The following is a 17,721-nucleotide window of genomic DNA, read 5'->3' on the forward strand; positions in this document are numbered from 1 at the left end:
GGGTTCCCAAACTTATCAGGCCGCAACCCCCCCCCCCCCCCCCAAAATAATTTGTACTGGGAACCCTCCACTCTGACAAGAACTCATTTGACTCGGTTTAAACTGTGCAAAAAGCATGGAATACGGATGTGTATATTACAGGAAACTCCCGTTAAACTTTCCAACAAACTCCGGTAAACTCCTGAATTGTACCATCACACCTGTATATTACCGTATATTAACTTCGGGTTACTTCAGTAACCTCCGTTGTACATGCCCGCTAAACTTGAGGTTTACGGGCAAAATACAGTGCCCATAATTGCCCGCAGTGATTTCCAATGTGATAAATATCACATTGCGAGGCGTTGTGAGCTTGTAGTTCGAGTATTTTCACAATGTTTGTCAATTTGGCATTAAAAATGTCTTAAAAGTAATTAAATTGAAACTTTATACAGATACCCTGTATGTACGCTGGTTTGTTTATTGTTGAGTGAGAAAATGTTGCACGTTAAGCTAATCATCTGCCATCTGGGGACCCCCCCACCCAAAGTAGTTTGGAAACCACTGATATAGTCTACTGTATATGATTGGTTGGGGGAAATATATGGTTATAGCTTGCAGTTAGTTCATGTCAATTAGTATGGTTACATTTAGGAAAGGATTTGATTGTCAATCAGTTCATGTGATTTAATGTTATAGGCTCTGATGGCATAGTTAAGCTACTATCCAGGATTTATTATAATGAATAAAACATTATTTGAACCAATCTGTATGGTAGAGTACAGGCAGTGCATGTTGTATAATAACCAGCACATCTGCAGTGATTGGAGACTATAAGGTAGTCAAGTCTCTTCCATTGAGACGTTTCAACCCCAGTCAGTAAGTGTTTGACAACGTCAAAAGTTATTTGAAGGCACGTCACCGTCACGGATTGGTCACTAGATGTGTTGCCATCTTTATTGTAGTTCTGAGGACCTCAGACTTATGGATTGAAGCTTTAAGTGCAGGAAGGGGCATGGTAAGTTTAGGTTAGGGTGTATAGGACCTGGGGGGGGGTGTTCAAAGTTTAGGTTAGGGTGTATAGGACCTGGGGGGGGGGAGTTCAAAGCACTCAACGGCTTAAAAGTGTTTCCTTTACTAGTGCCATCAGATGGCTGGATATCCACTGCCTTCTTGATTTCACACATGCACGCACTCTCTCTCTCTCTCTCTCTCTGTCACTCATTCACTCGCGACGCACGCACGCACGCATGCACGCATGCACGCACGCACGCACGCACGCACGCACGCACGCACGCACGCACGCACGCGCAAGCACGCACACACACGCATGCACACGCATGCACACAGACACACACACTCGGCAGCATGCTTTGCCATTACATGAATAAATGATTCATGTGACGTAGTTATAGTGTGTTCTTTAGAGGAAGTATGAAATAGCTCTAAAGTCTATAATGCATATACTGTGTTTTAATAACTGGTGATATTTTTGTCAAAGTGTCAAATTCTGTGCGACTATAAACCACGTTTTCTGTTCTCTCCCTCCAACTTTTCCTCTCGCTCTCTCTCTCTCAGTTTCTTTCACATTATTGATCTATCTCTGCCTCGCTCTCTTTCAGTCCAACTCCGTTCCTTTGACTCTCTTTCCCGGCTCGGCCCATCCATCCATCTCTTCCTCTTTCAGTCTCCCGTGCCCCCCCCCCCCCCCCCCCCTCTCCTCCCCTTCCCTCCATCTCTCCATCACGATGTCACCCACTCTTCACTTTTCCATGTTCTTTCTTTTCTTTGTCCCTCCACCTCTCTCAATAACAATGGCCTCTCTCTCTCTCTCTGTCTGTCTGTCCTTTGTCTCTCTACCTTTGGTCCTCTCTCTCTGTGTGGTAGTGACGTTTGTCCATCCAGCTGCCCACCAGTCCCCTTCCCCCTGCGTCATTCACCCAACAGGCATGTCGTGGCTGTCGGCTGGAAACCTAGTATGTCCAAAACCATTCCTTCTTTTGAATTATTTGTAGGACTTTTTTTTTTTTAAACAGGGAAAATAACTGATATACAAACTTCCAACGCGCCGCACCGCTATGCGTTGTGGGCTTGTAGATCTGCTATATTCACTGCCTTTGTCAGACACTCTCACGAAGTAGGGCATTCATTTACAAAGAAATATATTATTAAAAGTTGAAATATGGAGATACGAGGTTTCTGCCTGACGGAAACCTTAGGCACCCCCCACATGCACACACGTACGCACGTACACACGCACACGCGCGCGCACGTGCACACACCAGTCAGAGGGAGATACGAGACATAATATTCTAAAGACAAAGCTCTGTTTTGTCAACAATAAGAGATGAAGATGTTGGAGGTTGGGAACACATGTACACACACACACACACACACACACACACACACACACACACACACACACACACACACACACACACACACACACACACACACACACACACACACACACACACACACACACACACACACACACACACACACACAATCAGAGCAGACCCTGGGTGGGAACAAGTGAAGATTAACAGGAAGAGGAAATGAAGGCATAAACATTGTGCCTGGAGGCAGATCATTACATGAGATTAGTGGCAATAAAACAAATCTCTTTCTCTATTTGCTTTTCCTCCGCTTCCTTCCTAGAACGTCTTGTCGCTCTGTGACTCTCCCTGCGTGGCATCTCTCTTCTCCGTCTCTCGTCTCCATATGAATGATTTATTGGGTGTAATATTCAGAATGGTTTGTTGTCACGTTACAAGTAAGATACAGTAGGTGACATTTTTGATTGATTGATTGAACATTTTATTAGTTTGCAGAATTACAGTACATTTCAAGCACAAACTCAATACAAAGGCTGTTAACTGTGAGTGGACGACCCAATTAAGCATTACACTTGTTTACAACAGGGTCCACCATGTTCCATTCATCAAAACATTTAGAGACGTACAAATAGACACTTCTATATAGACAAAGAACAGTACAGGAATTCATCATAATGGAGGTAAAAAGGGAAAAGAAACATATACAGTGAGGGGAAAGGGGGCGGGGGGGGGGGGATTCAGATTTTACGGGGGCCAGTTTCGAATTGCAGCCATCCGTAGGTGCCCTTTGAGAGCGGTTTTGAAGGAGTCAAGGGATTCGCATGTCTTAATGACTGCTGGTAGGGCGTTCCACATTTTGGTGGCATAGGAGCGAAAATAATTTAGTCCCTTTCGTGTCGTGTGCAGGCTCAGTGCAGTAAAACATATCTAGAACCAGTAAGACGCCCTGAGGGCGAGAAGACGCATGCGTAGACGCATCCGCCTGAGTGATGGCAGACTGCCGGGCGAGCGCTGATGCTTTGGCACGGGAGGGTCAGATCAACATATGGAATGAATTCTGTACTGGCCATATATGGAGCGTGTCTTGAGTGTACAGGGTTTGATGAGGTCAGATCAACATATGGAATGTCATAACAGGTCAGCTCCATATATAGAGATCTAAGGGTGGCAGCAGGGGCAGTGTCTTGAGTGTACAGGGTTTGATGAGGGCCCAGGTAACTTTGGGGCAGGCCCGTCTAGAGTTTGAATGGACAGGAATCAGTCAAAAGGGAGACATCGAAGAGGAAGGATGGATGGGGAAGGATCAACATATGGAATGTCAGGGTCAGGAAACAGGTCAGCTCCATATATGGAGATCTAAGGTTTTGAGGTTTGAGGTCAGATATAGAGTTGCTGGCCAATATTGATGACATCAGGAATCTCCATATATGGGCATTCCCATATATGGGCTTAATAATATTGATGACAGCCGGGATCTCCATCCCTGATGATGTCACGTGATGTCACGTGATGTCACGAGGCATGACCATATATGGTTTGGGGTGATGGACGGACGGACTGACAGGAAATGCACGTTTTCATCGTAAATACGACCTGGGGGGTCGCAATAAGAGCAGGTACGAACATGTTCGTACCCCCTCGTATATTATATGAACTGGTTGAGCCCCAGAGCAGCTTTTAACATTGATATGGTTGCTATGCAACGCCTCCGTCACCACCAGCTATGGGACGTTACAACTCCTCAATTTACCTCAAAGCAGGATTATCAAAGCTCCATAACTCGGAGTCTACGAGCGCTGTCCTTGGTGATCGCCATGTATCCAAAGTTCGGATGTCATTTGTGAATTTGTCTCGCATCGCTCCCGACATGTAAACGTTTCTGGTGACAGGTAAACAGTGTGCGCTAATGATAGCCAATGGTTACAGTGAGTGTGTGCATGGGGCTACAGGTGCATGGGGCTACAGGTGCATGGGGCTACAGGGGGGAGGAAACTGATTCTCTTAAAGTGGACGCAGGCGCCGCTGGCACATACATTTATGCTACCAGCTAGCGGCACAGAAATAATTTAACAAAGGGGAGGAGACACAACGTGTATAATACTGTATGTAACCACTTTGCATAATAAATTAAGAGACTCTTAATTTTAATTAATTAATTTATTGTGCAAAGTGGTTACATATTATACATGTGTCGCTGTTTTGTCAATTTATGTGAAAGAGCATTCATTAGTTCCAGGGGGTCATCATCAAAAAGTGTTTTTTTTTGGGGGGGGGGGGGGGGTCATGTAGACAAAAAGTGTTCAGAAGTCTGAAGTTCCTATACTCCTGATTGCCCTGAATGGTTTCTAACATTTCTAACCAATAGAACACAGCCAGACTCAAATACTCTTGTTCTGCTGAAAGAAGTGACTGGTCATTTGAAGGAATTCAGCTGTGCTTACAAGACAATAGACTGGGAGAGAGGGCGTGTGGGCGTGTGTGCATGTGTGTTATAAAGAGCCCTCCTTGTCCCTGTGATGTAACTTTCAACACCTGTTAACATGCTCATCAGCTATAATGCAGCATCCAGGAGACTTGCATATTATTATTATTATTATTGTAAAAGTGTTGAGTTGTAGAGTTGGTGTGGTCAGGTGTCAGAGTGGAACATACGTGAAGCAGAACAAGCTGAACAGCTCACATGACCCAATTCATATACTGTACCAGTACATATGTTTACATACAGTATTAATTATGAGCAAATGTCCTACAATGTGTCCCTTGTTTGAACTACAAACATTGTACACTGTACTTCTGTCACCTTCTGCAGCACAGGTCTCTCATCACACACACACACACACACACACACACACACACACACACACACACACACACACACACACACACACACACACACACACACACACACACACACACACACACACACACACACACACACACACACACACACACACACACACACACACACACACACACGATTGAAATGACAAACATACAGCATCATGCCGGGGAATGAGGGGTTTCCTCTTGCAAGTTAAAACTGCCTTTCCTGGCACGTGTGTATGTGTGTGTGCACACACACACACACACACACACACACACACACACACACACACACACACACACACACACACACACACACACACACACACACACACACACACACACACACACACACACACACACGTTTGTATTACTGTACTGTACTGAGGACATCAACATGTTAGGATGGTGATTACATGAACGCTGTTTTGTCATTTCTTTAACGATAAGCCTAAAGAGCTAAGCATGCAACTAAGTACAAAACAGGCATAACCCCTAATCCCTAACCCCTAACCCCTAACCTCTAAATACTTCATCCTAAACCGCAACTTGACTATTTTCCTAATTGTAAAGCATAATACAACTCTAAAAATCTTTTTAACCACAAAACAACCTTTTACATCACCCCCTTTTTTTTTGTTTATTCAAGATTACAGGGTATACAGTAAATCAAATAACATAAACACAATATGTATGTGACAAACCCATACAGAACATACCAAAGAAGATAATAGATAATGTTTACATATACATGTCATATGACCACTATATGCTAAATAGTGTGGTTATATAAAAAAAATTGTATAGTCCTATACACTAACGGGGAAGTGACACTGACGGTTACAAAAAGAGCATATCAAGTTTGGACCAAAACACACAAACACACACAAACACACAACGACAAAACAAGGCAACACACAACATGGCATGGTCACCCCTCAAAAACATATAATGGACATAGCAGTGCACCCACACATATATATATATATATATATACTAAACAACCCAGCTGCTGCGTCGGAGATCACGTCTAGCATGCTCCCATTCAGGTTTAAAGGACCACTTCACCACTTTTCAACATCTCTTCATATAATTAATAATTAACTAATGTTCATGATAAAACACCACCATTTTTTCCCTACTCAGTCTGTGTCTCATAGGAGGGCTTTGGGCAGTTCAGACACCCGTCCACCAGTGACATCATCATTAGGCAGATTGTTTTTTAAACAAGATTTGTTTTAAAATATATTTAGATTTGTATTATCGTGAGAACGATGGCTTCAACTTTTGCATTTCAACTTTTCAGGAAAAGAAAGCCTGCCGTTTCTATTAGCTTGGATTCACCATCGATGATGTCACTGGTGGACGGGTTTCTGAACTGCCCACAGCCTTCCTATGAGACACAGACTGAGTAGGAAAAAATTGTGGTATTTTATCATGAACATTAGTTAGGACCAAGTATAGGAAGAGAAGTTGAAAAGTGGTGAAGTGGTCCTTTAAACTCATACATCTGGAACAGCATGGAACTGTAAATCATTTGACAACCGTTATATATATTCTGAGGAGCAGGACAATATTGTTGTCTTATTTCTCAAATTCTACAATACTTGGATGGATAATGGGGATACTGAACTCTCACAAGTACATACATACACACACATACATGCACGCGCACGCATGCACACACACACTGAGCCTTGCATTAGCAAAGCCACCCCTGGCCAGCAGGGAACAATGGGAGCAACTGTCACATGACCTCTGTAGAGAAACAGCCATTGTGAGAGAGAGCGAGAGAGAGAGAGAGAGAAGGGTCCCGCTGCGTTGCTCACTGTGTAGGTGTGTGCGTGTGTGTTTGTGTGCGACAGTGACTTATGTGTATGACATATTAATTGTGCAGTTATCAAATCCTACAGCACAGCAGTAGCTGTCACTCTAGCTGTGTCTGTTTCTCCAACATAGGTCTAGACTTGTACGCACAGACACACGTTTCCATACTGTCAGTCCAAAAGCCAAGTGTTATCTATCTATAAAAGTCTCTGTACATCTGTCTGTCTGTCTCTCTGTCTGTAGGTGTGTACGGCTGTAACTCGAGAACCGTTCGCCCCACCGACTTCAACTTTAACACACATGTTCCACACCCCCACAGGGAGTGTGGGGGTGTCCAGTCGGTCTGACCCACGGTTGTCCAGAACCGCCACAAAAGGCCTCTGCCCGGGCTCTGGACAGGGTCCCTGCCCAGGGTCCATATATGGAGTTGCTGGACTGTTCTGACATCACAACACTCCATATTTGGGCATGCCTGACACAGAACTCCATATATAGGAATGAAGGGACACAGAGAGACAGATACGGAAATCTCCATATACAGTATGGGCATAAAGTATGGGCATAAAAGGGACACAGACAGATGGGTGGAACGGGTACTCTGACACGGGTACAGCGGGTAATTGCATAGCCGGGTGGGGCATGGATCGCCAACCTCCATCGTTACCGACTCGGTGCTCTACAGCCGGGCACCGGTCTTGTTATGAATAATTTGCCATCAGTGTACATACACTGAGCACGAAGCATGTCAGTGAAGTGTCTAGACAGTAGACAGTCACTCGGTCAGCTTGTCAGGGAAGTCAGTCAGAGTCGGGCAATTAACTGAAAATATATATTCTGTAGTTGCTGTCGGGCCGAAACCTCCTATCTCCATATTATTCTAACTTTTTGTGTTCTTTCGAAAATTAACGCCCCGCCTACTTGTATCATAACTACACTACAGTGTCACACAAAAGCATCAAAGAGTAGCAGATTGTATCTTGTAGATCTGCTACTTTTTATATGCTTTAGAATTTGAATCCTGAAAAGTAACAGTTTTGGACATATGACGTTTTCACCCGACAGAGACCATATAGACACTGATGCACATTTAGACGAACCGAAGACCATCTTAATGTTGCTCATCTTTTATAACCGAGAAGCTATTTCTGCTTTTTTTGAGTGGTGTAAACCACTCCTACAACTGGCTTTGTTAGTTTACGTGTCTGTACGTGTCTGTCTGTTTGTCTGTCTGTCTGTTCGTACCAAAAAATGAGCATGGTTGCTATGGTCACCCAGTTCACACGGGTGTGATTTCATTACGTCAGACATTACGTCAGACCACAGCTGATCAGTCTATATAAGACCTTACACCACTCAGTTCACACGGGTGTGATTTTTTTTTAATGTATGAACGTCTTTCAACACGAACGATTATGACGATTATGAGAAAATAATTGCGATTATCTCAAATAATTGCGATGAGACGATTATGTAATGATTGTGACAGGCATGTGTTTGTTCTCTCAGTCAGTGAGCATAGCATGGCTTGATCTCCTGCAGCACCTCCGGCAGCAGCAGGTCACAGAGTCCTCAGCTCACATGGCCTGGCCTTGGCAAGGAAACACAACAAACTGGCTAACATAACCTGCACACCCACACACACACGCGCACGCACGCACACACACACACACGAGCACACGCGCACGCACACGCTTACACACACACGCACACCCGCACGCACAGACACACACGCACAAGTGGGCTCCGAGGACCTTAAGATTCCAGGGGCTCCCCACGCCAAATTTTTATCCCATGATGTTGTAACCCATTTTTCACCCGGTGCCAATTACCTAAGCATGTAATCCTGCTATACTCGCCCTCTGCCAGCCTGGGGAGAGCCCCGAACTGCATGAGCTCATGCTTCCTTCAATGCATGAAGAGTGAGCAGGCCCTTTTGATACATCGCCTGACATGGGGGGGGGGGGGGGGGGTTTCCCCGGTAGTTTCCCCCGGACGTAGCGGTGCGCGTGTAACGAACACGTTATTCCAAACAGTGATGCGACCAGTGATGCGACACATTGTGATCTTCTAGATCTGTTCTTGTTTGGAAACATTTTCCAAACACAAAGGCCGATCGGTCCTTGACATGGAAGAAGTTATAGAGGACCATGATGCCATATACAGTATCTGATTATCAACCTACCTACGGCATATACAGTACAATGTCTCCCTGCATGTCATCATGACTTTTAGGATTGTGTTTGGACTTGGCAATGAACCCTGAACAGTAAGTAACCACACAGCTCCACCCAGCGCCATGGGGATGGCTACGTGTTGCTCAAATGTCCCTGAACATAATGGGACATGATGTTGCAGTAAACAAGCCAACCAAAGTGAGGGATTGAGACATGCACGCACGCACGCACGCACGCACGCACGCACGCGCACGCGCACCCACGCACCCACGCACCCACGTACGCACGCACACGCTCGCTCGCACACACGCTCGCACACACGCTCACATGCACACATACAGTGAGAGAGGGATCGAGAGAGAGGGTAAATAAGTAACAGTAAATTAACCGCAACCGCAACTCATAAACAAGTTAATTGCCAGTTTCCTCTTGCTTTTAACTTAGGCTATATAAGTAAAGTAATACAACATTTGATATGCACACACACACACACACAACCACACACACACACACACACACACACACACACACACACACACACACACACACACACACACACACACACACACACACACACACACACACACACACACACACACACACACACACACACACACACACACACACACACACACACCCATTCCTACCTGTCAGTGTGGGCAACTCCTGGGAGCACTGCACACAGTGCTACTCTCTCCCTCTCTCTCTCTCTGGTCTCCTTCTCTGTCCTGTCTTCCAGTTGTCTGGTTTTAAAGTTGTCTGTCCAGCTCTACTCCATAGTGTGTTTGAATGGTCCGCTCACTGACTGACTGACTGACTGACTGACTGACTGACTGACTGGCAGGAGGACTCCAAGAGGCAGGCAGGCAACAACAAGGCAAGCAGCTCTGAAGTTCTGAACACACACACACAAGCCCTGCCCTCTCTCTCTTTCTCTCTCTCTCTCTCTCTCTGGTGTCTCAGGGGAGTGATTTGCGAGCACCCGGCCCCTCCCTCCAGTCTACTGTGTGTTGGGAGGATTTTTTTTGTTGTTGCCGTCGTCCCCTAACACCCCCCCTACCCTACAACCCCCCTCCCCCTCCCCCTCCCCTCCCCCCAGCGCTGAAAACTTCCCTCACCCCCCACCTCCTCCCCTCCTTCTCCCAGGTCTTCTCCTCTGTTCTCAGCGCAGCCTCATATTTCATGCTCTCAGTCTTTTTTGTTCGTGACCCCTGCTACCCCCCCCCTCCCCTCCACCACCACCCTCCCCCCCGCTAACCCCCCCCACCCCACACACCCCCCAACCCACAGTCCTCTCCAGCGCTGGCCGTCGGGTGCTTAGAGAGAAGATTTAGATGTTGGGTTAATTCCGCTGCACAGTAAAACAAATCCTTGTTGTTCATTTAGAGAGAGAGAGGATTTCAAACTTTTACATTTCAAGAAATTGCAAGCGATAGGCCTACATCACACTTGACCTGACGACTGTCTCCTATCACTTATGCACTCTTTTGAGCACTTTAGCACGTGGTTGAGCATGTGCAAAATAAAAATAACACCTGTGTGAAGTGAGTGGTGCACGTGTACCGTGTGGGGGTCCCCGGGGGGTCCCTGCAACATCCAGACCCCCAGGAACGTGCCCAGGGTGGCGGCCCGGTTCCGGCGAGCCGCTCCCCGTTATAATAATAGTCATACTTTTGTGCGAGTCTTTCATCACTTTAGTTTGCCTTAGTTTTTGAGACCACCACCCCTGAAATCACCTCGTGCTGAGGACAAATAAAAGCTGCAACGGCCTAACCCTGGCCTAACGCTGAAGGACCCCCGACTATGAGAGTGCACAGATAGAACCAAATGGACCCACAAGGTACCGTGTCCATTTGGTTCCATCAGAGTTATAGACCTGTAAGGGTCCATTTATAACCCTGCGGGTGCCTGGACCCCCACTCTGAGAACCACTCATATAGACGTTAGTTATATGCTACACAGTAAGATCCTCATCGTTAACCCGTTTAGTTTTTTGGGTTGTTTTCGTAAATGAACGCCTTAATTGATCATACCATAATAGCGTCACACAAAAGCATGAAAAGTAGCAGATCCACAAGATCAAAACGCGGCGTATACATGTTTGTGTTCATTTGTCCTTTTTGACACTCTAAAAATGTCTTCTACATCCTGACAGTTTTCTGAAAAAGCTATGTTTCTATGTCAGTGGTTCTTCGATTTTTCAAAAATAGCAGACCTACAAGCTCATATGAGCTTGTAGATCTGCTATTTTTCAATAGCTAAAGCATAACATAATGCTAACACCAAAAGGGGTTCCCGCCCAAAATGGGTTAATTGAACAGATGTTACTGTGCTGCCGCTGGTCAGGATTTAGCTGGAATTAATTTCATAGGCAAGCAACAATTACGCATATATTTAAAATGATAATTAAGTCACGTTTCATTACATTTATCTTATAAAGCAAGGCTGATGATACCAAGTGCAAAGTACTCCATTGCCATTAGATTAACTATGAGGTCATGTGCGCGCACGTGCATGTTTTGTGTGTGTGTGTGTGTGTGTGTGTGTGTGTGTGTGTGTGTGTGTGTGTGTGTGTGTGTGTGTGTGTGTGTGTGTGTGTGTGTGTGTGTGTGTGTGTGTGTGTGTGTGTGTGTGTGTGTGTGTGTGTGTGTATGAGATAGTGTTGGCTAACCCTCAGGACAAACACTCTCTCCTGTCTTTGTCCTGTTCCTCTGTATTGTCTATGACGATAACACCCAGACGTGTGTGTATATGTGTGCGCACCTTGCGCTTGCGTGTGCATGCATGTGTGTGTCCATGAGTTTCCTTCCAGACAATACAAGTAGACCATCCTGCCAGTACGGCTCTATGAAAGATGAGATTAGCTGATGGCCCGCATGCTGGCACGCACGCACGCACGCACGCACGCACGCACGCACGCACGCACGCACGCACACAGCCACACACACACACACACACACACATTCCTCTGCACAGCAACGTCCTCTGTTGAGAGTGTAAAAATGGACCCGTATTTGTGTCCATTTTCACACTTTGGGGATTATATCCTCCATGTGGTCTCAGACTGTTTACGTCTGCGTTTGTGAGCTTTAAGAACGACCCCCAAGTTGGTAAAAAACAAGATAGCTAGGACTCTATTGATGCTGAGACTATTTAAAGTGCATTTACATTTCAAATTACTTATTCTATTTTCTCTGTTCACTATACTGTACTAGCTCACAGAGTTGTCAAGAGCTGTCAACAATACTGGAGTACAACTCCAGTATTGTTGACAGTCTTAATAGTCACCACTGGCTCCAGAAACCACAGGGCTTGCTGTGTACTTGGTTGCACGCAGCGCGCAGAAAATAGCCCATCTACAAGCTCACTACGCACTGCAGAACAGCTCACTACGCACTGCAGAACAGCTCACTATGCACTGCAGAACAGCTCACTACGCACTGCAGAACAGCTCACTACGCACTGCAGAACAGCTCACTACGCACTGCAAATGTCATGTAAAGTAACTAATTGTACTTTATGACAATTTTGAGGAATTTCCGATTTCCAATAATGCATCGAGATGCGACGCATTGTGAGCATTGTATTGTATTGTGAGAAGTATATTCTGGACTTTTACTTGTAACAGAGTATTCCTATATTGCAGTATTGATACTTTTTCTTAAGTAAATATTGTGAGTCAACCCACAGAGCCTATAGTCCTTCCACGCGCCAGATTGATCTAACTCTCAGTCCCGGCAGAGTAGTTCCGGAGCAATAGATTGTGTGGCCTTGGTCTTTCCCTAATGGGACTGATCGAGGGTAGCTACTGGGACGTAAGTCGGGACTTGATCACCCCGGCTGGGTCACCTGAGTGAGGGGTATGATGCGAGACCTGAAACCCTGATGACATAATACATCACTGAGGATACGTCCCAGGTGCATCCATGCGAGTACTTTTTCCATGTGTTGAAATGTTGAAATCTGGGACACAAGTACCTAGCTCATTCCCAATAAGGAGAAAGCATGGAACAAAGATCTGTGATTGGTCCGTTTGGTTGTTTATTGAAAATGTCAACAGGAAGTGCATTGATAGGTTTTACAGTTTTGGTGGCGCATTGACTCACTGAATATTGCGATTGTTGCCTCAGATTATAGCTCTAACTTTTAGAAGACGCAGAGGACAGGAAGAGATGGAAACAGATGATCTGCTTCAGTGACCCCGAACGGGAAACGTAGCCAAGAGAAGAAGGTCTCCCATTTGTTTTAATTGATTTTCATTCCTTCGTGTATAAACACCGGAGTGTGAAGAGGAAACAAAGTCCCATAACAGCACCGGAACTAGTTCCACTCGTCCTGGTCCCAGAACATGGGGGGTCTTCTTGGTCAAGCCCATGGGGAACAGCATGAAGACAGCGGCCAGCGCCACTGCTACTCCATGAAGACAGCGGCCAGCGCCACTGCGACTCCCTGCACAGTAAATTCCTTGGTGTTCATTTACCGTGCGTGTGCGTCTGTGCACGAGTGCGTATACATGTGCGCTGCATCGGTGTGTGTGCTCCTGACATGTGGCGACGAAATTGTCCCCAAATATGGAATGTTGTGTAATTGAGGACAAAATTGGTGCACCCGCATTGAATTAGGGTAAGGGGATATGGAATGTATATAAGTAATATGTAAATTCTACAAAAGTCTGCTAAGTAAAAAGTGTGTGTGTGTGTGTGCGTGTGCGTGTGTGTGCGTGCATGCGGACGCTCGTTTGGGGGTGTTGTTTCCAGGAAGCTGCACACACTGAGTCAGGGGCTTAATCTATAATCAGCTCCTGACTGAGTCACCTGGGGGCCGAGTAGAGGAAGGGACAGACAGGGGGAAGAGACACGGTGTTGAGCATAACCTCTACCAACCAACAGCAGCATACATGATGATTGATTGATTGATTCTTTATTTAAGTGTCATGCTTCCGAAGAAGCCCAGCCCATATGCACTTTTTACAGTTTACATGAACAATTACAATAAACCGACATGACGGTTTGCAAACAATGATCAATTGAATACCAAATTGAAATACCAAATTGAAATACCAAAATTGAAATACCAAATTGAATACCAAACTGACCAAACTGACACGTTCAGGTACAAGTTGTACCTGAACGAATGCGAGGGTATTGCAATTGGGCCCCCAAATAATTGGCAAACACTAAGATTTTAATGATAGTGTAACATAAAAAAAACGAAATTAGATTTTTTGACATTTTGGAAGTATTTTTTCATTGTGATTCCGATAAATAGCAATCATCGACTATCCCATTGTGTTATGAGCCGGGAAAAAGATCGCTTTGATCATATAGATTGGTGTGACTTCTGTGGGCTACTGGCAGCGCGCATATAAAGTTTGGCACTGATCGGTCAAGCATTTAGCTCCAGACCATTCCGAGAATCCCATCTGCAAAATGTTTTGTCCTCGAAATTGTAGAAAGAAATAGTCTTGAGAGACTAGCTCCAGACTGACAGACGGACGGACGGACAGAGACAGACGTCCCTAATAGAGGCTAGTTTGTAGTTACTAGATGATGTTGCACCATCCATGACTGTGGCATTATAGTACGTAAACATGATGTGTAGTCACATAAAATGATGTAAGAGTCATTCACTACAATGAACACTGTAACAACAGAGGACTACACAGAGAGACAGAGGCCTTAACTCACACTCTAGTGCAGGGGTTCTCAACCCGTGGGTCACGACCCCTCGAGGGGTCGCCAAATTATTTTGGGGGGTCCCCAAATTATTTAAAAATAAAAACTGAATGGCTGTAAAGTGGAAATGAAGAATTTACATATAGTACACATAGTACATGCATACACCTTCCCTAATGATGATGGTTTCAGTATTTGTTTATGGTGTATTGTCTCTATTATTAAGGTTATTGTAGCAGTCAATTTATATTGGGGGTCGGGAGGGGGCGGGGCGGGGGTCCCGAGACGTTGCCAAAGCATTTTCGGGGGTCCCCGGCCAAAAAGGTTGAGAACCCCTGCTCTAGTGCAGTGGTTTTCAACCCTTTTCATATGAAGGACCATTATTTATTTGGCATTTAAGTCACGGACCACCATTTGATGAGATTTATATAGCTTCTCAGAACCTGGACTTTTTTGTTGACGTTGGATAAGATTTTGGTCCACATCCATGCTGTACTGATGTTGGTACCATAGGAAAGATACATTGATCAAAAAAACATATAATTCTGTATAGACTTCTTGTAAATTAAGTAATGCAGATCTTAATTTAACTGTTGAGAGCATAATATGAAACCAAATGGACCCATTTGGTTTCATTTTACGCTCTCAGGAGTTAAAGATCTATAAGGGTCCATTTGGTTACCAACTTTCCATCATTAAGCCTAGGACCACCTGGAGCCCTCTCAAGGACCACTGGTGGTCCCCGGACCACTGGTTGAAAACCACGGCTCTAGACCCCTGTTTCCCGCTTGTTTAAGGGTGCCTTCTAGATCTGCGCTTGTAGATCTGCCATTTTCACTAGTTTGGGTCCCGGGCAAACGTCTAATCTCTCTTTTGGGTCTCCACCTGAAAAGTGTGGAAACTAGTCTAGTCTCTAGTCTAGACCATGATAGCAAAGAACCATCATTCCCCACCACTTAAAAAGCAGCAGCATGCGCCATTAACTGTTATGTTTCTTTATATAAAAACTAAAATAAAACATATTAGGCTAATGTGTCATCATCCCCCTATACTAGCCTGGGTTCCAGCCTGAATCGCTGCGTTGATGCATTGATGAAACAATGCTGGGGGATGAGCCTTAGAGCTATGTTGAATTATTTCCTTGAATATTTAAGGCAACATCATCTTAAATATCCAGTGGATGTAATCCATCTCACAAAGTGCTTTGGCGAGTCATTCGTTCAGTATTCAATTTCATATTAAAGCGCTTGCTTAAATATTTCCAGATACATTATAACTAATGAGTCATGCTTACTGTATGCCTAAGTCTTGACTTGGAGTGAGCCGACCCCTGATGTATTGCGGCAAAGGAGTGGGCATGTGCTAGCACGGGCACGCAAATACGAAACGCGATCACACGCACGCACGCACGCACGCACGCACGCACGTGCAGACAGACGGGCACACAGCAAGCATTTGTCAAGACTCCTCTTCTCCTCCTCAGCCGGGAGCCCTTTGACCTGAACTCCTCAGCAGGAAGGCATGCAGTGTGTATGCATGGTGCAGTCAGTCTCTACGGCATTCCATTCCTTCCTCTCATCCTCTCTCCTCTCCTCTCCTCCTCCTTCTACTTCTCCTTCGTTCCCTTTCCCCCCCTGCTTCATCTCTCACCGTTTAGGTGTGTGTGTGTGTGTGTGTGTGTGTGTGTGTGTGTGTGTGTGTGTGTGTGTGTGTGTGTGTGTGTGTGTGTGTGTGTGTGTGTGTGTGTGTGTGTGTGTGTGTGTGTGTGTGTGTGTGTGTGTGTGTGTGTGTGTGTGTGTGTGTGTGTGTGTGTACGTTTTATGAGCGCCGAGTAGTGAAATGTAAACAGGACTTGAGTTTGGGCCACGCCTCATTCCTCCAGCCTTTTACCCTCAGGGCCTCTGAGCAAGGCACTAAACCCTCTGGTACTTATCTCTCACCTCGGGATGGCACGGTATCCACTTCCTGTCTCAGGCTCTCTCTCTCTCTCTCTCTCTCCCTCGTTCCTGCGATAAGTTTCCCAATGATTGTACCAAGGAGATATTTTAATTATTTTAATTAGCATCATAACCGGGAGGAATTTGACATATAAACAACTATAATAGTTATGATTCATGCACCGGGAGCTTCCATGTCAAACAGACCAAAGCGTCTGAGGCAGAAGTGGGACAAAGTCACTGTTCTACACAGTGGTGGAAACTAAGTAACTAAGTACATTTACCCTAGTGCTGTACTTAAAGGGGAATACCACTCATTTTCAACATTGAACTATGTCATTAATACAACTTAGAGCTGGAGGTCTAGAACCTGGGGTCATGTGATCAGTGACATCACGTTGATGTCACTCTTTGGCCTGCAGGGTACAGGTCCCAGAGTAATCTAGTAAGAGAGTGGCGACACTAGCGTTGACTCCCATTACAATGGAATGCGGAAGTGCTCATTCTATCTCAATGGGATAGTTCCAGCCATAGGAGCAATGTTTGGATCTATAGCCCATGGGGGCACCCGCTTTGCGGCGAGATCAAAGCGTGTCGCTACTCTCCTACTCTACACTCTGGGTATTGCTAAACAACAAACATACATTACCAATGACGTATAATGCATAATGCATAATGAGTACTTTCTACTTTTGGTACTTTATATTGCAGTATTGATACTTTTACCATTTTGACCTGAGGCCGATTCTACAAATAGGTATCTTCTAAATCCTAACAGTTTTCTGAAAAACCTCATGTCAGTCGTTCTCAAACATTTTCATGTCAAGGACTCTCAAAAATATATGGCCGCCGACCCCCATCTGAAAATATGTTGTTCCAGGGACCCCCCGGAAGCAAAGATTTGAGTTGAAAACGTTCGCTCTGAAATAATATATTCAAAGATTTGCGCCACAAGCTCGTAGCGCGG

At 45.2% G+C, this 17,721-nt stretch overlaps 1 protein-coding gene across 3 annotated transcripts in view; it reads right to left on the reverse strand.

Moving 5' to 3' along the window:
* The window catches only part of bcar3 (BCAR3 adaptor protein, NSP family member), a 132,055-nt gene that overhangs the window by 55,851 nt on the left and 58,483 nt on the right, over window positions 1–17,721 (reverse strand). The window contains exon 1 of one of the 3 annotated variants that reach the window (XM_079505313.1): window positions 9,790–9,946. The exons of the other annotated variants lie outside the window; for them this stretch is intronic. The gene's annotated coding sequence lies outside the window, so the exon portion shown is untranslated. Of the gene's footprint in view, window positions 1–9,789; window positions 9,947–17,721 lie in introns of those variants that run through there. 3 annotated transcript variants of the gene reach the window in all.

Source organism: Electrona antarctica (assembly GCF_951216825.1).
Source record: "Electrona antarctica genome assembly, chromosome: 7".
NCBI lineage: Eukaryota > Metazoa > Chordata > Actinopteri > Myctophiformes > Myctophidae > Electrona > Electrona antarctica.